This window comes from Schistocerca americana, chromosome 2, assembly GCF_021461395.2.
Source record: "Schistocerca americana isolate TAMUIC-IGC-003095 chromosome 2, iqSchAmer2.1, whole genome shotgun sequence".
NCBI lineage: Eukaryota > Metazoa > Arthropoda > Insecta > Orthoptera > Acrididae > Schistocerca > Schistocerca americana.
Window position 1 is genome coordinate 340,485,550 of NC_060120.1, and position 22,529 is coordinate 340,508,078.

The window sequence follows — 22,529 nt, forward strand, 5'->3', positions numbered from 1 at the left end:
TGGAGGAAGCAGGTGATTCAACTGCCCCTACTGCTGCGTTTTATGTAGCCACAGAGCCTTTGAATACCACCTGCTAGATTTTCATACTCTCTGGCTAGCCACATGCAAACGGAAAATATGAACAGAACCTTTTTGTAGGAAATTCATTGTAGTCAAAGTTTGGAGTGGGATGTGTCTCACTAGAGGCCATAGTTTTCGAATTGTTTAAAAAAAAAAAAAACAGTGACCTTGAAACGCATGTTTCTTGAATAACTCGAAAACTATCGCCTCTAGTGAGAGCACGTCCCTTAGGCGCTAGTCTGGAACCCCGCGACTGCTACAGTCGCAGGTTCGAATCCTGCCTCGGGCGTGGATGTGTGTGATGTCCTAAGGTTTAAGTAGTTCTAAGTTCTAGGGGACTGATGACCTCAGAAGTTAAGTCCCAGTACAAAATTATACTAAACCTTGTTTCCTGCAAAACGGTCTTGTTCATTTTTTCTGTGTGATTAATAAATGGCGCATAGCGAGCAAGAGAATACAAAAATCTTGTAGTTGGTATTTGAAGGCCTTGCGGGTTGCGGGTTGCGTAAAACCCTGTGGTAGGGGTAGACGACTCATCCTGTATGGTTCAAATGGCTCTGAGCACTATGGAACGACCAACCTGCAACTTCTATCTCCATAACTTCTATGTTACCATTTATAACCGTCCTATCCAATTATCTAACACACTGAAATATCTTGGAGTAATCCTCAACAGGAAATTAACATTGAAACCATAACAAGTAACTAACCAAGAAAGAGCTCACAGTAGATTAAAACTGCCAACAGCCAAGCATGGGGATTGTATCCCTTCTTCATATTGCACATATACAAAGCTTTAATCCGACAAATCCAATCTTACGCCAGTGTTGACTGGATTTAGTTCTAAGCTCTAGGCGACTGATGACCTCATAAGTTAAGTCACATATTGCTCAGAATCATTTGAACCATTTTTTTGCAATCCGGCCCGCACCTGGCGGTAACTTTTGCTCAGAATGCTCCACTAACTTTCCCTATCCTAAATGGTGGTGCCGCTACAATATTCTCCATTCAGATGGTGACAGAATTTCAGTCACTAGCCATCGGTATTAGTGCTCACCGTTTATTTTTCAATACACCGTTGTGTATACCGTACCTGAGATTTAATTTTTAAGGGGTCTTTTACCACAATAGAATTTTAATAGGCCTATGCAAGGGTAATTATTGAATACAGGTATACTACCTTTGGATGGTTAACAGAGGTTACTTCATTAATGTGAATGTGTAGTATAGAATGGTGTACTTGGTAGCAGTTTGAAAAAAAATAACGCTCCAAATACGAAAAATAGGTCATATATCTGCAATGACCACAGTCCGTGTCACGTAGGACGAGGCTTCCGTACATAGAGGCAAAGCGGTTAAGGAAGCACGGAGGGATGAGAACTGCAGATGCGCGGCAGCAGAGAGCGGGCAAAGTCCCTGTTGCCGAATTGCGTTGCTGTGGGCAAAGTCAGGCTCATTTGCCTACAGTATGTCGGATTATACGTTCAAATCTATGAGAGGAACAGTAAATATGAAAACCAATATCGATCAGTCGGCATGAGAGAAATGTTAGTTCACGTCTAGTCGGCGTTTGCGTCCACGACTCCACAAGATTTACTCTGCATGACGTCGGGAGACGAGAACAGCTGCCACAGCTTTGTGAAGACGTGAAGTAAGTTTTTTCTCAAAATGATAATTGTCTAATGACAAGCTCATTGAAACTACTTGCAATAATTATCATTTATTGCGATTTGAACTGTATTATAAGTTAAAATTTAATATACAATTTGCTTGGGAACTGCTTCTACTCAATAGATTTTTAAAAGTTTTTTAGGTGAGTGTGTGGATGTGTTTGACTACAGTTAAGTGTAATCACTGTATGTAAAAAAGAATTAGTGGTAGAAAAGACTAATGTAAAGGACTATCGAGAAAATGATCAGTAAGTTGTATTTTTCGGTGTTAATGGGCATTATGATCGTAAACTATCTCGTTCGACATTACAGTGAGAGACAGCATTTATAATCCATTCAACAAGCAAACAATTAACCATCATCTGGGAATAACCTCAGAGAATGCTGACCGATAACATCGAAAACCACCGATATCTCGGCAAGTAACAGTTACTGTCATTTTAGGGCTTTTACCCATTTCGTTCCTTGAAAATGACAGGGGTTTACATGTGGAAATATCGGACTTCTGACGAATTTATTCAGCTGCTTTCTCGTGTGTTACTAGAGCATACAACATGGTGGAAGAAGCTTAACTTTATAGTCTGCATAATTCAAAGGATACAAAGTCCTAATGAAAAAGGCTAGAAAGTTCTCATTATAATGTATGGAAATGATATGTTGACAAACACACTTTTTAAACCATGAGTATTTAAAACTAAGAAATATTATTACTTCGATCGAAAGTCTACATCGTAATACCATCGTCACTTCTATCTGAGTCTGTTTCAAAACAATCTGATTGTAAATCTACGATGATACGTTCAAAGCTTGTATCCATCATCACTTCCCTGTCAAATTCTTCTTTCTGAAGCTTTCCAGGATGCCTCACAGACTGTGCCCATGCTACAGGTGGAGTTGTCTATATATGTTATTCTGGCGGTTTTGGTTTTTCCTCCCACATAGCCGTAATCCTTTGCCCAAATTAATTCCGTGGGGCTACACTGACAGTGACACGTAGGTAAATGCAAAACTGTGTGACCCCATTCAAGTGCAAGGAAGTCAAGTTCGTACGTTCTGTCACGTGACTTGTATAAATTAACGAGCTACAGGAATCAGCGCGATTCTGGTTTATACTGTGCCTAATATTTTTATTTTTAAGTCATGGAAAAATACCCGCTTTTCTGGTACTTGTACTTGGTGTTTTCTCTGTAACACTTGAATTATAATTATCTATGACCGACTTAGATGCAGTATATGAAAAGAGTTGTGAATCACGCCACGAAACTGGAAGAGTTCATTTCCGAATGGTAATCACCGCTGTTTTTCTTCCACGTAAATACAAGTTTATTCTCAGTAACAAAACAAGAAGAATCAGCACGCAGAATAATTATCCGAGAACCCGCTCCTATGAGAACTTTTAAAACAGCCAGTACCGTACCTCATTTTCCAGCAGATCTTCCTGGAATGATTCTAATTGACCCGTGTTTCATCGAGGTAACAAACATACTGTTGAACTACCTCCTTCTCTTATATCGTGAATGTTGATATGGTACGGAACTTGTTCTGCACTTACGTCACTTCTTTGAACGAAAACTCTCTTCTTAACATGGAACCAACGTATTTTAAAATTCTTTACTTTGACAAAGCGCTTACTATTGAAGCCAATTCTCTGATATATAACTGCAGCACGTATTTGTGATGTTGGGCATTCATCATTCACATGGAGCACTTTAAAACATGGTTTTTAAAACCACCCATTTGTGTTACAGGTTTCTTGCGATTTCGATGCTTGCCAGGCGACATCAAACACACTTTCCTACAGTTCCTACAGCTCTTACACTTTCATTTACAATTCTCTTGCCGACATCACATTGTTCTTGAGCCCGTTCTTGTGTCCTCAGATGTCAACAGTAGGAGACCTGCTTTCAGACTCACTTTGAAAAATTTATAAATGCGGTAAATAATCCCCCTCGCCTGTTTGTGAGCATGTCACGTTTATTGCCGTCACCCGGCTTTTGCTAATCTCAGTTAAACATGTACAGATACACATTCACAGTTATACTGATACAAGAAAAAGAAACAAAAAAAACAAAAAATACAGCTTAATGAATAAGACGGTTGTCGCGAAGTACGGTGACAGTGCAGAATGTAGGAGCGAGATTCTCGCTATCTAGCTGTAACTCGCAGCAAGCCGCCCGAAAAGAGAATGAATGTTATTGGCTTCCAATGGCTGGGTGGCTAGTGGAGGGGGATGTGCAGAACGGCTGTAAATTGGACCCCTTCCTACATGACGTGGATTTTAGTAAGAGGGCTGCAAAACACGTCAGTTTCATCAAATTATTACAAAGCGAAAGAAAAGTTATACGTTAATTGCTTGGACAGATACCGGCCAGGCAGATATAGCTGCTTCACAGGTTTCCACAGAATTTTACTAACTGTGCTAGCTGAAATTACAGAACTCAACTTCGAGCGTTAGAATGACTTGCCTCTCCGCAGAAATTTCTAAGTTACTCTTAATCTCTTGTCGACTGCCACTGCCTCTCTCATTAACGTAATTTGCTTCTATATTTTTATATAATAACAGCGATAATAACTTGAAGTACGATTCAGGGCTCATCAGAAAACAATTTGTGAAATCTTTCAGGTCAATGCTTCTGACTTCAGTCGCTACGTTAACATGTGACCATTCGCTCCTTGTTTTCAATCATTCTCGGACCTATTTCGTCTTTTTCTGTTGCTTGCTATCTATAGCTTTCCTTTGGGGTTTCGACATTTTAACCTTGTAAAATCGCTTTGTCAGCTGACAATTTTTGTTAGTGTTATTGATAGTGTGAGATCACTTCAATATATCGAAGGTCTGACAAACGAGAATCGTCAGTAAATACTGAACGTGAGCAGGCCCCTTAAGTAACTATTCGACAGATGTCACATACGACTGCTTTGCTCTCGTAACATCAAATTTCCACTCATTCTGAAATCGCCACAAATAAATGTCCAGTCCACCTATATATGTCCATCTTTCAAACTCTTCATATACTTCAAACTTGTGCGTTATACCTCATGCAAATACTACCAAATGGAGTGTGGAGGTGATGTCAGTAGATTAATCAATAACCAATGAAAAGTTACCAAATTTCTTTGAGCAAGTTTTTAAGTTGTCCTTTATAAATGCCGACATTGCATTAATTCTTCTATGCACAGTCATCCATTTTTCTCAAGATGTTAATTGATTCTGCACGAATCTTTTTAGTAGCTAACTGAAAACAATTTTTGACTACTTATTCTTCTGCAAATGGCCGCAACTTTTTACTATAAGACGAGATATTTCAAAATCGTTTCTGTTGCAGTTTCTGAGTCTTTAGCAGGTTTTCTGAACATCGCTTGCTGAGATGCCAGTTCTCATTTCAAGGTAGACGTAGTTGTTCTGACAATTCAGAAAATGAAGAATGCAAACTTTCGTAGTGTCTCTTACGTTGTATTCCATTGGGATGGCTACAACACATTTGCAAATAATGCAGACAACATAATTCAGCGATGTATTTTTCGGATCAACTATCTTGAAACTGCCGCTTCTCGTTCTGTAATTTGCACTTTGTAGCACGACAGTCTGTTGTAAAGGGAAGACATTTCATTCAATCACGAACACCCGACCGCGGGCGCACAGACTGGATCATATTCGTGTTGACCATGGAGGTAGAATAAGGGGAGATGGCGCTACAGACTTACGCTGTAAGTTGTTTTGAAACCAGTGGGCGGGGCCTGCCGCCATCTTGGATCCCCCAAAACATTAGCAGACGAGTGTTTACAATTGCTTCTTGTTCGTTATTTCTGTCTTGTGCACTCGATATTTATTCTATATAGTAAATGTTATACTGTTTTAGTGAACAACACAGTATAAGGAACGCAACTTCATACGTTTTTCTGGTCTTAAATGCGTATTCGATACAGTACTACGACACGAAAATATGACGCTTTCTGGTCTCACTACTGTAATTCCTTTTTGTTTATACACTTCGAATAACCGAGAAGAGAAGTATGTGCTATGAAAAGCGTGCTTTCTTAACCAATTTCTATTCACTTTCATTGTGTTTGTGTCGATAATTGATAAAGCCAGAACTTCAAAAGCAATGATTGATAGTTTAGAGGTACCGATTTGTATTCGTTGCATTTTCAAGTCAAATGCAAATTTTAAATTTTTTATCAAAACACTTCACAACTACACGGAATCAAACCACCAGAAGCGAATGTTTTGGGGTAGGTAACATGGCGGATCTTCACTTGGGTTGGCTTCAAGTTTGTGACGTCATGACAACTCCTCTTATTATTACCTCCATGGTGTTGACAGCCGAATTCAGCTTGTCAGGAGCACGTGGAGGGCCAGTCTCACGCTCCACAGATGGGGTTGTCTTTGGACTTCCACACCGGCCGCTAAGGCGACCGCCTGACCGAGAGAATGCTTCCGTTGGGCAGCACAATAGCTGGTTTTTTCTCATGGCTGCATTTCCGGTCCAGTGCAAAATAAAGGCTTACCCTGAAATTGAAAAAAAAAAATATATATATATTGAACCGTATGTATCAGTGAAGAACCAGTAGGCGCATTTGAATCGGAAAAGATTGTAGATTACACCTGTGAACACTCGCCTTCGATATCCGCATTAGTTTATAAGTTACTGTTAAGTTAAATGTTGCAAGTAATTCCTGAACAGTAAAAGTGAATATCTTGGCAATGTATTATCCGACTGCATCAAACGAGGTGTCTACAGATACATCTCATTGAACTGTATCGGATTGTCATAGTAGATTTACTCAAATTATTCACTTATTTAAATGAGAGGCCGAAAAGTGGATCTTGCACAATTAGAAACAGCTTTTCTTGCTGAGTAAATAGAGAAACATTAAAAGTAGCGGCGGTACCCTAACTTTAGATAAGCCAGCTGGTGTGGCCGTGCGGTTCTAGGTGCTCCAGTCTGGAACCGCGTGACCGATATTGTCGCAGGTTCGAATCCTGCCTCGGGCATGGATGTGTGTGATGTCCTTAGGTTAGTTAGGTTTAAGTAGTTCTAAGTTCTAGGGGACTGATGACCACAAATGTTAAGTCCCCTAGTGCTCAGAGCCATTTGAGCCTAACTTTAGATATATAGGAAATTATGTAATGTAAAGTTTAAATTTTTGTCAATACTGCCACTTGTAAATCTGAAAACGGAGAAAAACCATAGAAATTATTGTTTATAAATAAAGTATTGCAGATAAAACTGATAACAGCACAATGTTTCTCAGAAAATTTCCTTTTGATTTGATGTATCATATGTGTATAGAAGGTAAACATTAAGAATTTCAGCATTTTTCACGTGTACTAGTTTAACTGACTTCAGTGGTGCTTGACTGAGGTTTTCTGGGTGAACAGCGGCATTTTGGTGTAAAGTCTAGGTTCAGACGCCGTTGGAGGCGGTCAAGCTATGTTAGTCTGTTATGAGAAAGTTTTATCTGATCAGCGGTGAAATCGCCGCTAGTTCGCGTGTAAGAATTACTCAGAGCTCCTACTTTCGGACATAGACATTTTTCGGCATCTGATGAAATTGTTGCTTTCGGGAAATTGTTACTTTCCGGGTTGCGTGTGAAACAAGCCGGACTTATAAGGCTTCAATGTGTAGCATTGTGGAATTTATAGTTTGATATACTACGAAACTTTATCAGGTTTCTAAAGATAACTCGCGCAACTAATCGTGGTTTATTCAAACGCCTCCAAGATCTTAATAAACTCGGGCAGGTTCTGAAGTTAATTTATTGCGTGACTGTGACTTTCGATTTTTCTGTGTTCTTGTTGGAAATAAATTCGATTTTGTGAAACTTCAAAAAATACGCGTGTGCATACCTGATTTTTGCATAGCAAATCTTACCTGCATTTATATTAGGGACTTTTGTGGAATATTGAGTACATTCCCACGAATGTGAGTTGGTGCCCCATAGACGAAACGTAGCAAAACTCGTAAGTCCAACCACATTTACGGGGGCCCACTGAAGAGTTTGAGCTGTGTCATGTGTGGGTAAATCTTTTTGTGCAGTGGCACATGGGTAAGGTCTTATGGGACCAAACTGCTAAGGTCATGGTCCCTAAGCCTACACGCTGCGTAATCTAACTTAAACTAAATTAGGCTATAGACAACACACACACCCATGCCCGAGGCAGGACTTGAACCTCCGACGTGGGGAGCCGCACAGACCGAGAAAAGACGTCGCGGCGGCGGCGCATGGGGACTCCTACCTGGTGCTGAACTTGTGAACCGTTTAGAACTTTGGTTTCCGGCGAGTTGACGAGAGAGATTGTATTTTATTTCATCATCCACATCACACGCACATTCCCATACAACCCATACGGTCGCAACTTCCCATTTAATTTTAAATCTTCTGCAAGTGGGGCAGTGAATCTTCACTAAAACGCTTATGAAGAGAAAGCCAAAAATACACGTACTCTAACAAACGATTATTGTGTAAAAACTTTGTACAGAATTAGTGAGCGATGACCGTGAGGTAAAAACTTACAGCTTCAAAGAAATACATACACCGTTAGTAGTACCTAGCCACCGGCAAGGTTCATATACCTGAAGATGTCGGACAGTTGCTCGGAGGAAATATTGTGGAATTTGTACAACGTCATCCGGCGGCAAACCCGCGAAAACTTTGGTTCAAATGGCTCTGAGCACTATGGGACTCAACTGCTGAGGTCATTAGTCCCCTAGAACTTAGAACTAGTTAAACCTAACTAACCTAAGGACATCACAAACATCCATACCCGAGGCAGGATTCGAACCTGCGACCGTAGCGGTCTTGCGGTTCCAGGCTGCAGCGCCTTTAACCGCACGGCCACTTCGGCCGGCCCCGCGAAAACTGTTTACAACATATCCGCCGGGAAAACTTGAAGAGTCACAAATACATATGACAGTTGCTTATCTTTTTCGCAAAAAATTCGAAACACTAGTGAGTAGGGCGATGAAGCTCTGTGACGCAAGGTATTGTATATAATGTAGGGTACATAAAACACTAACAACTAAATAATGTCGTTCCCTGCTGGCCCACGTGCAGCTCTTGTTGTGGCTGCACTGTTGTGCAAGTGCGCAAGTTCAAAAATGAAGTGCCGTGAAACAAGTTATTATTCCGGATTCGGATCCCACTGCTCCAACACCCGCTACACTGGCGTGGTTCAAAAGAACCATTTCCCATAAGAGCCCGACCTCTTCTTTCCGGGAGGGAATGAAACATGAGTAAAACAATTTTACAAGAATGAACGGTGACGGGCGGACCGCCACTTCAATGAACGGTGACGGGCGGACCGCCACTTTCTTCAGAGGTTGAAGCATCTCCATACACCGCAATCCACCGTACGATGCATGGCGGAGGCTACCTTGTGCCGCTGCTAGTCATTTCCTTTCCCTTTCCACGGCCGACCGCGTGCGGTACGCGGTCTGTGTGTCCCTGATTTATTCCGTCCGAAGAGATACTTCTAGATATTTTATGTTTTCGACAAGTACAGCGACTGTTCACTGATAAGGAAATCGAACGATATTGAATAATTTTGCGTGTTTACGCACATTACGTTTTATTTTGGCGTCAGCAGCCATTGGACGTGGCACTTCTCGATTCGCGCGATGCTTACAAGTTGGCAGAACCGACCTTGCGCATGCGCACTAGCAAGTTCGTTGCCCATGTCACAAACGTGCAGCGCGTCGGTCCACAGCTGAGTAGCGGCTTTGGCGTCGCAGTAGGTGTGAGCGTTTGGTGCAAGTCGATCTGTCCGTTACGGAGGTAAGTACCGTAAGTAAAAGCATAATATGACAATGCGTATCTTTTATTTCTTATGCCGTGCAGAACTCTGCGTATTGAATTTAGAGCGAAAGATCAGTTCGAGGTTTTTATACTTGCTGAAAAAGTAATTCCGCGATGATCGCGGATGCTAAACAACATACCGCACTCACGACAATAACTGCTGAAATTAGGAATTGATATGTTTCTGTCTACTATAATACATTTATTTCAAGGTTGCATTGGAGTTTCCTGAAAGTTATATCGGTGTGATTTATAGCGGATTTCTTTTGACTTCGGAGGCTAGGTACATCTACATACATACTCGGTAAGCTACCATTTGATGCATGGCGGGGGTACCATGTGCCACTGCTAGTCAATTTTTTTCCTGTTCCACTCGCAATTCGACCGAGAGGTAAAGGACTGTTTGAATGCATTTGTGCGAGACCCGATTTCCTTGTCTACACGGTCCCTGCGCAGGCTATACGTTTGTGGCAGTAGGATCGTTCTGCATCTGTCATAAATGCCTTTTCTCTAATCGTTCGCTTAGCATTTCGCGAAAAGGACGTCTGCTTCCCTTCAGGAATTCCCACACGAGTTCGCCGAGTGTTTCCCTAATACTCGCGTGTTGATCATTCCTACTGCTTACAAATCTAGCAACACGCTTCTGAATTACTTTGATGTTTTCCTGCAATACCACCAGGTGGGAATCCCAAACACTCAAGCTGTAGTCAAGAGGGGGACTTAATAGACAAGTTACGCTGCCCTAGAATTCTCACAATAAACCGAAGTCGGCCATTCGCCTTCAGCATATACAGCTAGACTCAACTAAACAATGTTAAGTGCAAGGGCAGAAGGTACATCTTATTGCACCAGTTATCAGGGCTTCTAGCCATTCCATTCACGTATGGAGAGCGGTGAGGACTTCAAATGCCCATGTGCGAGCTGCAATTAATCTAATCTTATCTTCACGATCTGTACCGGGCCGATACCTGGGGTGTTGTGGTACATTATATAAAGCTTGCTCTTGAAACTTTGTGTGTAGGCTTTTTTGGGATAGTTTACGTCCATCTTCAAGAGTCTACCAGTTCAGTTTCTTCAGCATGTCTGAGACATTCTCTCACAGGCCAAACAAAGGCGTGACAATTCGCAGTGCGTTTTTCTGCACGCCTTCAGTATCCTCTGTTAGTTGTATTTGGTACGGGTCCCAAACATTTGAGCAATATTCTGGAATGGTTCGTACAAATGTAAGCAATCTTCTCTGTAGACTAGTTGCACTTTCCCAGTACTCCACCAGTAAACCAAAAAGTACCATCTGCTTTACCCACAAGTGAGCCTATTTGATCATTGCATTTCATATTACTACAAAGTGTAGCACCATTTATTTGTATGAATTGACCGACTCCAACTGTGAGCCACTGATACAGTGTTATAGTCATAGAATACTACGTTTTTTTTTGTTTTGTGAAGTATAGAGTTTCACATTTCTGAACATTTAAAGCAAGCTGCCAATCTTTACATCACTCTGAAATCTTGACAATACCTGACTGAATATTTTTGCAGCTTCCTTGAGACAGTACAGTACTTCATTTTAGATAACCGCATCATCCGCGTAAAATATTGTCTACAGGATCGCTAAGTACAACATAAGCAACAAGGATTTTAACTTACTATTCTGAGTATCTCCGCAAATATACTTCTACATCTGTCGACGACTCTCCATCCAAAATAACATGGTGCGTTCTCCCTTAAAATAAAAATAAATAAATAAAAACAGGCCAATCCAGTCACAATTTTCGCTTGAGACCCTTGAGACCTTCAAGCGTCATGTTTTTGATAAGAAGCATAGACGAGGTAGTCAAATGCGTTTCAGAAATTGAGAAATACTGCACATACCTGACCACATTGGTCCATGCCTTTCAGTTTGTCGTGTGAGAAAAGTGCAAATTGCCTTACACATGATCAGTGCTTTCAGAACCATGCTGGTTGGCATCGAGAGGGTCATTCTTCTCGAAATACCTTATTAGAATGATTTAGTTTGAGCTCTTAATACGCTGACCGAAAACATCGGAACATCAAAAAATAATTAATGTAGAATAGTGAAGTTCTGTGAATTCTGTCTGGTAATAAAGAGGGATCCAGAAAAATGTAGACATTTTTTGATAGTCATCAACAAACAAAATGACATATCGCTCCAATTTTGCATAGTAGCGTAGTCCATAGTTTTCTTAACAGATCTTGGCATGCGTTTTCCTGCAGATGACAGTGCAACAATGATCCTGAAAAATGTAGACATTTTTTGATAGTCAACAAACAAAATGACATATCGTTCCAATTTTGCATAGTAGCGTAGTCCATAGTTTTCTTAACAGATCTTGGCATGCGTTTTCCTGCAGATGACAGTGCAAGATGAATAAAGTAAGAACATCGTTTAAGCAACGAAAGGCCGTAATGAAGTGGTGCTGGATGTACGAAAGCATGATGGAGGTACAACGGCAATGGCGTAATGTGTACTGAACTCATCCACCGACTCGTAGAATAATTTATAGTGTTCTGAATAAATTTGAAGTCGACGGTACTGTTTAAGATGTGCGTAAGGAAGGTCTGGTCAACCAAAAACATCAACAACTCCAGCTTCCAGCGCTGTTGTGTTGCAAGGTTTTACTAGGTTACCTCAAACATCTTTGAAGCAGGGGGCACGGGGTAAGCCGATCAAGCGAACGATGAATTGTGAAGGCAGCAAAGTGAGAAATGTACGTTCCAAGATCACTGTACGCTGTGAACGAGGATGACCCGGATCGAAGGCTGGAGTACTGCGAGTGGTTTGAAGGCATCCTTTGCGAGGATAAACGGTTTGCAGGGATGGTCATCTGGTCTGAAGAGGCGCAATTCAAACTGAGCCGTTCTTGAAACCACCATAACTGCGTGTCCTGGGCCCCTGAAAATCCTCACGTTCACATGGACAAATATGTTACTCTACCGGTTGTTAACGTTTGGTGTGGTTTGTCATCATGCTGTTTGAATCGGCCATTCTTCTTTGAAGGAACGGTAACTGGTGAGGTGTCTCTTCATACGCTGAAAACACTGATTTTACGTGCCATCGGAGAGGCGTCTCGGAAAGAATTTACCTACAAAAAGATGGTGCTCCGTCTCACTACCGCAGAGATGTCAGAACCCACTTGGGTGAAAAGCTACCTGCATGATGGATAGGTGTAATAGCAGCTGTTGAGTACCCACCACAATCTCCAGATCTTACCACTCTTGACGTCTACCTGCGAGGATCTTGAAAAACGAAGTTTGTCAATAGATACAAGTTACGCTGAACGATCTACGAGATACCATCGAGGCGTTCTGTGCAGCTACCATACTGACAACACTCACAGACGTAGTTCGGTCAACAGTTCAGCATCATCGACGTTATTAGGCTGCTAATAGAGGCCACTTTGAACCTTCCCCCCATACAAGAATTATAACGGTGTTTCATTTTGTTTCATTAATACTATCAAAGAATGTCTACATTTTTCTGGACCTCTCTGTGTATTAAAGTGATTAACACTGTGAGATCATCGGTTAGTGTTAGCGCGAGATGAGTCATTGCAAATGTGAACTACTGGTACGCCGGCCGGAGTGGCCGAGCGGTTCTAGGCGCTACAGTCTGGAACCGCGCGACTGCTACGGTCGCAGGTTCGAATCCTGCCTCAGGCATGGATGTGTGTGATGTCCTTCTGTTGGTTAGGTTTATGTAGTTCTAAGTTCTAGGGGACTATTGACCTCAGAAGTTAAGTCCCATAGTGCTCAGAGCCATTTGAACCATTTTGAACTACTGGTGCATTAACGACGGGTGTAGCTGCCAGAATGTTGAAGGCAAGGATGCAAACGTGTATGCATTGTGTTGTACAGGTGCAAGATATCAGTTTGTAGGATAGAGAACATGCCTGTTGCACTTGGTCGTTCAGTACAGGGATGGTTAATACTGTTTATGGATGACGCTGGTGTTGTAATCTGATGACATGTGCTCCACTGGAGACAAACCTGGTGGTCGATCAGGATAAGGAAATATGTCGAGACGCTGTAGAGTATGTTGGGTTACAACAGCGGTATATGGGCGAGCGTTATCCTGTTGGGCAAAAAACCCCTGGAATGCTGTTCATGAATGGCAGCACAACAAGTGGAATCACCAGACTGATGTACGGAGCTACAGTCACGGTTAGTGGAATAACCACGAGAGTGCTGCCGTTGTCACACGATAAATCAGTTACACGATAAATCAGTCTAATCTGTTGTTGTTGTTGTGGTCTTCAGTCCTGAGACTGGTTTGATGCAGCTCTCCATACTAATCTATCCTGTGCAAGCTCCTTCATCTCCCAGTACCTACTGCAACCTACATCCTTCTGAATCTGCTTAGTGTATTCATCTATTGGCCTCCCTCTACGATTTTTACCCCCCACGCTGCCCTCCAATGCTAAATTTGTGATCCCTTGATGCCTCAGGACATGTCCTACCAACCGATCCTTTCTTCTAGTCAAGTTGTGCCACAAATTTCTCTTCTCCCCAATCCTATTCAATACCTCCTCATTAGTTATGTGATCTACCCACCTAATCTTCAACATTCTTCTGTAGCACCACATTTCGAAAGCTTCTATTCTCTTCTTGTCCAAACTATTTATTGTCCATGTTTCACTTCCATACATGGCTACACTCCATACAAATACTTCCAGAAACGACTTCCTGACACTTAAATCTATACTCGATGTTAATGAATTTCTCTTCTTCAGAAATGCTTTCCTTGCCATTGCCAGTCTACATTTTATATCCTCTCTACTTCGACCATCATCAGTTATTTTGCTCCCCAAATAGCAAAACTCCTTTACTACTTTAAGTGTCTCATTTCCTAATCTAATTCCCTCAGCATCACCCTACTTAATTCGACTACATTCCATTATCCTCGTTTTGCTTTTGTTGATGTTCGTCTTATATTCTCCTTTCAAGACACTGTCCATTCCGTTCAACTGCTCTTCCAAGTCCTTTGCTGTCTCTGATAGAATTTCAATGTCATCGGCGAACCTCAAAGTTTTTATTTCTTCTCCCTGGATTTTAATACATAATCCAAATTTTTCTTTTGTTTCCTTTACTGCTTGCTCAATATACGGAATGAATAACATCGGGGAGAGGCTACAACCCTGTCTCACTCCCTTCCCAACCACTGCTTCCCTTTCATGTCCCCCGACTCTTATCACTGCCATCTGTTTTCTGTACAAATTGTAAATAGCCTTTCGCTCCCTGTATTTTACCCCTGCCACCTTTAGAATTTGAAATAGAGTATTCCAGTCAACATCAAAAGCTTTCTCTAAGTCTACAAATGCTAGAAACGTAGGTTTGCCTTTCCTTAATCTTTCTTCTAAGATAAGTCTTAAGGTCAGTATTGCCTCACGTGTTCCAACATTTCTACGGAATTCAAACTGATCTTCCCCGAGGTCGGCTTCCACCAGTTTTTTCACTCGTCTGTAAATAATTCGTGTTAGTATTTTGCAGCTGTGACTTATTAAACTGATAGTTCGGTAATTTTTACATCTGTCAACACCTGCTTTGTTTGGGATTGGAATTATTATATTCTTCTTGGAGTCTGAGGGTATTTCCCCTGTCTCGTACATCTTGCTCAGCAGATGGTAGAGTTTTGTCAGGACTGGCTTTCCCAAGGCCGTCAGAAGTTCTAATGGAATGTTGTCTACTCCCGTGGCCTTGTTTCGACTCAGGTCTTTCAGTGCTCTGTCAAACTCTTCACGCAGTATCGTATCTCCCATTTCATCTTCATCTACTAAAAGTCGTAAATTCAACTAAATACCTAGGTATTACAATTACGAACAACTTAAATTGGAAAGAACACATAGAAAATGTCGTGGGGAAGACTAACCAAAGGCTGCGTTTTATTTGCAGCACACTTAGAAAATGTAACAGACCTACTAAGGAGACTGCCTACACTACGCTTGTCCGTCCTCTGTTAGAATACTGCTGCGCGGTGTGGGATCCTTACCAGGTAGGACTGACGGAGTACATCAAAAAAGTTCAATGAAAGTCAGCACGTTTTGTATTATCGCGAAATATGGGAGAGAGTGTCACAGAAATGATATAGGATTTGGGCTGGAAATCATTAAAATAAAGGCGTTTTTCGTTGCGACGGAATCTTCTCACGAAATTCCAATCACCAACTTTCTTCTCCGAATGCGAAAATATTTGACACCGACCTACATAGGGCGGAACGATCACCACCATAAAATAAGGGAAATCAGAGCTCTTACGGAAAGATATAGGTGTTCAGACTTTCCGCTCGCTGTTACCAGATTGAAATAATAGAGAATTGTGAAGGTGGTTCGATGAACCCTCTGCCAGGCACTTAAATGTGATTTGTAGGGTATCGATGTAGATGTCATACGAGATCGCACCCCAGACCATAATTCCAGGTGTAGATCCAACGTGTCTAGCACGCAGACGGGTTGGATGCAGGTCCTCGACTGGCCTCCTCCTAACCAACGCACTGCCATCACTGGCACAGAGACAGAACCAGCTTTCATCAGAAAACACAACAGACCGCCACCCTGCCCTCCAATGAGCTCTCGTTCGACACCTCTGATGTCGCAAATGGCGGTGGTTTGGGCTCAGTGGAATGTGTGCTAAAGGAAAACTGGCTCGGAGCTTTCCTTGAAGTAACCTACACTACTGGCCATTAAAATTGCTACACCAAGAAGAAATGCAGAGGATAAACGGGTATTCATTGGACAAATATATTATACTAGAACTGACATGTGATTACATTTTTACGCAATTTGGTTGCATAGATCCTGAGAAATCAGTACCCAGAACAACCACCTCTGGCCGTGATATCGGCCTTGATACGCCTGGGGATTGAGTCAAACAGAGCTTGGATGGCGTGTACAGGTACAGCTGCCAATGCAGCTTCAACACGATACCACAGTTTATCAAGAGTAGTGACTGGCGGATTGTGACGAGCCAGTTGCTCGGCCACCATTGACCAGACGTTTTCAATTGGTGAGAGATCTGGAGAATGTGCTGGCCAGGGCACCAGTCGAACATTTTCTGTATCCAGAAAGGCCCGTACAGGACCTGCAACATGCGGTCGTGCATTGTCCTGCTGAAATGTAGGATTTCGCAGGGATCGAATGAAGGGTAGAGCCAAGGTTCGTAACACATCTGAAATGTAACGTCCACTGTTCAAAGTGCCGTCAATGCGAACAAAAGGTGACCGAGACGTGTAACCAATGGCACCCCATATCATCACGCCAGGTGATACGCCATTATGGAGATGACGAAAACATGCTTCCAATGTGCGTTCACCGCGATGTCGCCAATCACGGATGCGACCATCATGATGCTGTAAACAGAACCTGGACTCACCCGAAAAAATGACATTTTGCCATTCGTGCACCCAGATTCGTCCTTGAGTACACCATCGCAGAGGCTCCTCCTGTCAGTGATGCAGCGTCAAGGGTGACCACAGCCACGGTCTCCGAGCTGATAGTCTATGCTGCTGCAAACGTCGTCGAACTGTTCGTGCAGATGGTTGTTGTCTTCGAAACGTCCCCATATGTTGACTCAGGGATCGAGACGTAGCTGCACGATCCGTTACGGCCATGCGGATAAGATGCCTGTCATCTCGACTGCTAGTGATACGAGGCCGTTGGGATCCAGCACGGCGTTCCGTATTACCCTCCTGAACCCACCGATTCCATATTCTGCTAACAGTCATTGGATCTCGACCAACGCGAGCAGCAATGTCGCGATACGATAAACCGCAATCGCGATAGGCTACAATCCGACTTTTAAAAAGTCGGAAACGTGATGGTATGCCTTTCTCCTCCTTACACGAGGCATCACAACGTTTCACCAGGCAACGCCGGTCAGCTTCTGTTTGTGTATGAGAAATCGGTTGGAAACTTTCCTCATGTCAGCACGTTGTAGGTGTCGCCACCGGCACCAGCCATGTGTAAATACTCTGAAAAGCTATTCATTTGCATATCAGAGCGTCTTCTTCCTGTCAGTTAAATTTCGCGTCTGTAGCACCTCTTCTTCGTGGTGTAGCAGTTTTAATGGCCAGTAGTGTATTTGTAACAGTTCGTTGTGTCACTGTAGTGCCAACTGCTTCTCAGATTGCCGCTGCAGATGCAGAACAATGCTCCAGAGCCATTCGCCAAACGCGATGGTCTTCCCTGTCGGTAGTGCCATGTGGCCGTTCGGAGCCCGGCCTTCTTGCGACCGTACATTCTCGTGACCACCACTGCCAGCAGTCATGGACAGTGGCTACATTGCTGCCAAATCTTTCTGTAATATCGCAGAAGGGACATCCAGGTTCTCGTAGCCCTACTCAGTGAGGTGTTGTTAATGGCTTCTTCGTCGTCTTGAAAGCATTCTCTACTAACATCAACTCACCACATCAGCTCTCAAGGTAACTAACACTCACGACCCTTACAGCGTGTATTTAAAGTAAACCTAATTTACATCCTCGTAGTTGTGCTGCTTGCACCAGTCTTAAGCAACTGGCGCGAAATTATAATATTGTCTTTCAGATGTAGAAACACGCCTACCTACTTTCGTTAATGTCGCACAACTTCTTGGTGTTGTGCTGTTTTTCCGTCAACGTATGTCCCAAAATTCTACAAGAAATGGATGTCAAGGATATGGGATGCAAGTTTTGCGGATCAATTCTGCTACCATTCACGTAGAAGGGTGTGACCTTCTACAACTACACTGCACAGTTTTTTTTTCGAGGGAGCTTCGATAGATTATAATTAAAATAAGGGCTAACTCAGCCGCAGATTCAGTTTAGAATCTGATAGGGAATTAGGTCCTAGAGATTTGTTCAGTTTTAAGGATTTCGCCTCTTTCTCAACACCACTGACTCTAATATCTGTTTTACCCATCTCTTAAATGGTACGAGATTTAAACTGGAGCAATACTACTGTGTTTTTCGTTGTAAAGGAACATCTGAAAACCGAGTTAACCATGTCTGCTTCTGCTTTGCTGCTCTGAGTTTCAGTTCCTGTCTCGTCCAAGACACACTAGCTTTGGTGCCACTAACAGCTTTTACACATGACCAAAATTTCTTTGGATTCTGCGAGAAATTTTTCAACAGTAATCTGTTGCGGTAGTAAATTTATATCTCTATCATGAGAGGGGTTCCGAACTATCTGTTCAAGGTAGTTATCAGAGAAAACATTTAGTAATGTTTCACAGTATGTCTTGTCACACCCACCATTAACAGAACTGTAACTATCCCAGTTGATTGATGGATGATTAAAGTCCCCTCCGATTGATTGGGGAGCTTACGTACAAGCGAACTGAGGTATCCATCAAAGTTTTCAGTTACATCAGGAGGTGAGTGCGGTGGTCGATAGAAGAATCCAATTACAATTTTTACAATTTTACGGCCAGACCTAGCACTGAGTCTTGACCAAACAATCTCACAGCAACTTCAATCTCTTTCTCTATGGATTGGAGTTTCTTGTCTACTGCCACAAATACACCGACTCAGTACCCCATTAGTCTGTCTTTCCTATTTACACTTAAATTTTCCTCTGACCGACGTTATGTGCTCGATCCATTTCAAGTCCCTTTGCAACTTTTCGCTTGGATATTAAATCGACGTGAATATGACAAACATCACACCACTAATAGTGTATTCAGACATTGCTTGATCGTTTTTCTTGTTCATCTACGTTAATTTACATTTAATCACATTTATAGCAAGCAGCCATTGATAAAACCAAATAGATATTCCATCCAAGTCACCTAAAGACAATACTTTTCCGTACACTACAACGCCATGAGCAGTCAGTCACTGATATCAAAAAACTTTTCTGCATAAATTTTCACATTATTCGAACTGCACCATGTAAAATTACAGTATTATATTTTGTTGGCGAAGGAGTTTAGTGGGTGTGCAAATCAGCGGAGTACTCGTAGAAGGATGCTCCTTCGTGCTGCTCGAAACGTACTAACGATAAGTGGGTGACCATTATTTTGCTTGAAATGCAGGTGTTCATATTATACCAGGAGAAAACATGAGATATATTCCTATAAGGTGACTGATACTTTTAATATTTAAAACACAGAACGAGGCAATCATTACTGGTTCACAAGGAAGTGAATTTCATAACTGAGCTTCACTAATGAAATGAAATGAAATGTCGTGTGGCTAGGGCCTCCCGTCGGGTAGACCGTTCGCCTGGTGCAGGTCTTTCGATTTGACGCCACTTCGGCGACCTGCGCGTCGATGGAGATGAAATGATGATGATTAGGACAACACAACACCCAGTCCCTGAGCGGAGAAAATCTCCGACCCAGTCGGGAATCGAACCCGGGCCCTTAGGATTGACCGTCTGTCACGCTGACCACTCAGGTACCGGGGGCGGACAGCTTCACTAATGCCAGTCATTGTTCCATTTGTCCCACTAGACGAAAGAAGCTTTGAAATGGTAGTGACAGTAGATAGTGATAGTGGTAATAGACAGCGGTCGGTCGAAGTGGGATGACTGTGAAAGCTTTTAGTTTAGAAGCGTGGAAGACTACTTCTGTAATCTGGCTGACATTGGTTGTTCTGTAGAACAGCACTTCTACATGTGTGCATCTTTCTTCATTGGTTCTGGCATCTTCCTCAAGCAGATCCCGTGTTGTGTATAACTTCCTTTTTCCACCATTGGCAATAGTGTAACATGGCTGACATACCTCTCGGATCCTTTTCAGTTATTTGATGGAACTATTGCCTTTCTTATCAATATCTACCATTAGAAGTGTCTTACGTGCTTGTATAGCTAAACACCTTGTGAGATTTGCGCAGCAGATTCCCGACCATAGATCTGGTACATCGATCAGACTCCGTGGTTTTTAAGCGGTTTTCCACGCTCGTATAGACGAAATCTGGACTGGTCCCCTATTTCCGACTCAGGAAATACGATAAACAGTTAACTACAATAGCACACAGAATAAAGTTTACGAGATTTGTATAGATATAGCCCTCTCGACTTCCCTGACTTAGGTTAACTGTTGACGGTGGCGATAGGTTGTGCATAAGGCCACAAAATTACATTAAAATAACAAATTTGTGAAATTATGAAAAATAGGAGACCGTGTACCACGAAATGAACGCTAGGAAAGAGAGAGAATTGAATCACATTGTTGAAGCAACAATTACCGCCCATCTTCTTGTTTTCCTTAACCTTGGCCTTCGCTGTCAGACTTGCCTTGCGTGATGAATTTTTGCTAATTTGCTCCATCCCTCTTGACCATACGTCTAAGCAATTGAAGACACTTTTTATGGATGCATGAAAATAAATGTTTTACGGTGTTTTGTCTTTGGACCATGTGCATATTAGTTCTGCTTCCATCTCTGGGTCACTCGCAGTATTCTTCACCGAGGCCCATGTTGAAGGCATCAATGCTGTTTTTGTCATTTACCTCAGCGGTCCAGATTTAGAAGATTCCAAATTTATTATTTTGTTCCGTTTTTATTTTCGTTTCTTCTGTGTATACCTTTACGAGCAAGGAACGATGTCGCTAGTGGTTAATACAAGTACTCGTGTATAGGAGGAGTGAGTTCCATTCACCTCCCTGTCTTCCGAATTTAGGTTTTTTGTAAGTCACCTCAGGGAAACGCCAAAATGGTACTTTAAAACAGTGTGCTAGCGACTTACTTTCCCAATCTTTGTCTAAATTAGCTTGCGCTCTGCCTTACGACTTCGATGCGACGGGCTGTTTAGCTGTAGCTCTCCTTCATGGTACAGTAGCCACAGACCGATGGGATAGAGACGTTGGGCAATGTGTTGGATGTGAATGATTCACGAAGGATTGTTGGAGTACAATGTCTCATCGACATCATTGTTGATGGGGCGTAGCTTAGTAGCAAGATGGAATCATCTGTGGCCTTGGTGAAGACACCGTTCTGTTATTCACTTTAAGAGATTTGGAGTAGCCCCTTAAAACTTAAAGCCGGCCGTTGTGGCCGAGCGGTTCTAGGTGCTTCAGTCTGGAACCGCGCGACCGCTACGGTCGCAGGTTCGAATCCTGCCTCGGGCATGGATGTGTGTGATGTCCTTAGGTTAGTTAGGTTTAAGTAGTTCTAAGTTCTGGGGGACAGATGACCTCAGATGTTAAGTCCCATAGTGCTCAGAGCCATTTGAACCCATTTAAAACTTAAATATGGATGCACAAGTAGGTATTTGAATTCCTCCTCACTAGAATACGGATCTGTGGACCTCCCCAATAGGTTAAAACTACACCTATATCTACATCGATACTCCACAGTCCACCTTACGGCTCGTGGCAGAGGGTATCGCGTACCACTACCAGTCATTTCCTTCCCAGTTCCATTCGTAAATAGAACGAGGGAGAAACGACTTTCTACTTGCCTCTATATGGGCCCTTACTTCTCGTATATTATATTTGTGGTCCTTAAACGAAATATATGTTGGAGGCAACAGAATCGTTCTGCAGTGAACTTCAAATGCCAGTTCTTTAAATTTTCTCTATTGGTTTCCTCGTAAAGAATGTCGCCTTCCCTCATGGGATTACCATTTGAGTTCCCGTAGCATCTCTGTAGTACTTGCATGTTGTTCGAACATACCAGTAACAAATCTAACAGTCGACCTCTGAATTCCTTCGATGTCTTCATTCAATCAGACCTGGCACTGATCTCCAACACTCGAGCAGTACTCACATGACCTACACTTTCCCAGAATTCTCACAATAAACCGAAGTCGACCATTCACCTTTCCTACTGCAATCCTCACATTCTCGTTCCATTTCATATCGCTTTGCAACGTTACGTTCAGATACTTAAACGACGTGGCTGTGTCAAGCAGGACACGACTAATGCTGTATCCGCCCATTAACTAAAAGTTCTCTTCATTTAAAGTTATCTGCCGTTCATCACACCAACAAGAAATTTTGTCTAAGTCATCTGGTATCGTCCACGGTCACTGAACAACGACGCCCTGTTGCACATCACAGGATCAT

At 42.4% G+C, this 22,529-nt stretch overlaps 1 protein-coding gene across 3 annotated transcripts in view; it reads left to right on the top strand.

Moving 5' to 3' along the window:
- Positions 1-9,455: 9,455 nt before the first annotated feature.
- Positions 9,456-22,529, top strand: part of LOC124593680 (ATP-binding cassette sub-family C member 4-like) — a 473,970-nt gene continuing 460,896 nt past the window's right edge. For 2 of the 3 annotated variants that reach the window (XM_047131977.1, XM_047131979.1), the window contains exon 1: positions 9,456-9,509. The gene's annotated coding sequence lies outside the window, so the exon portion shown is untranslated. Of the gene's footprint in view, positions 9,519-22,529 lie in introns of all 3 variants that reach the window. The other variant, XM_047131978.1, reaches the window with a different exon arrangement.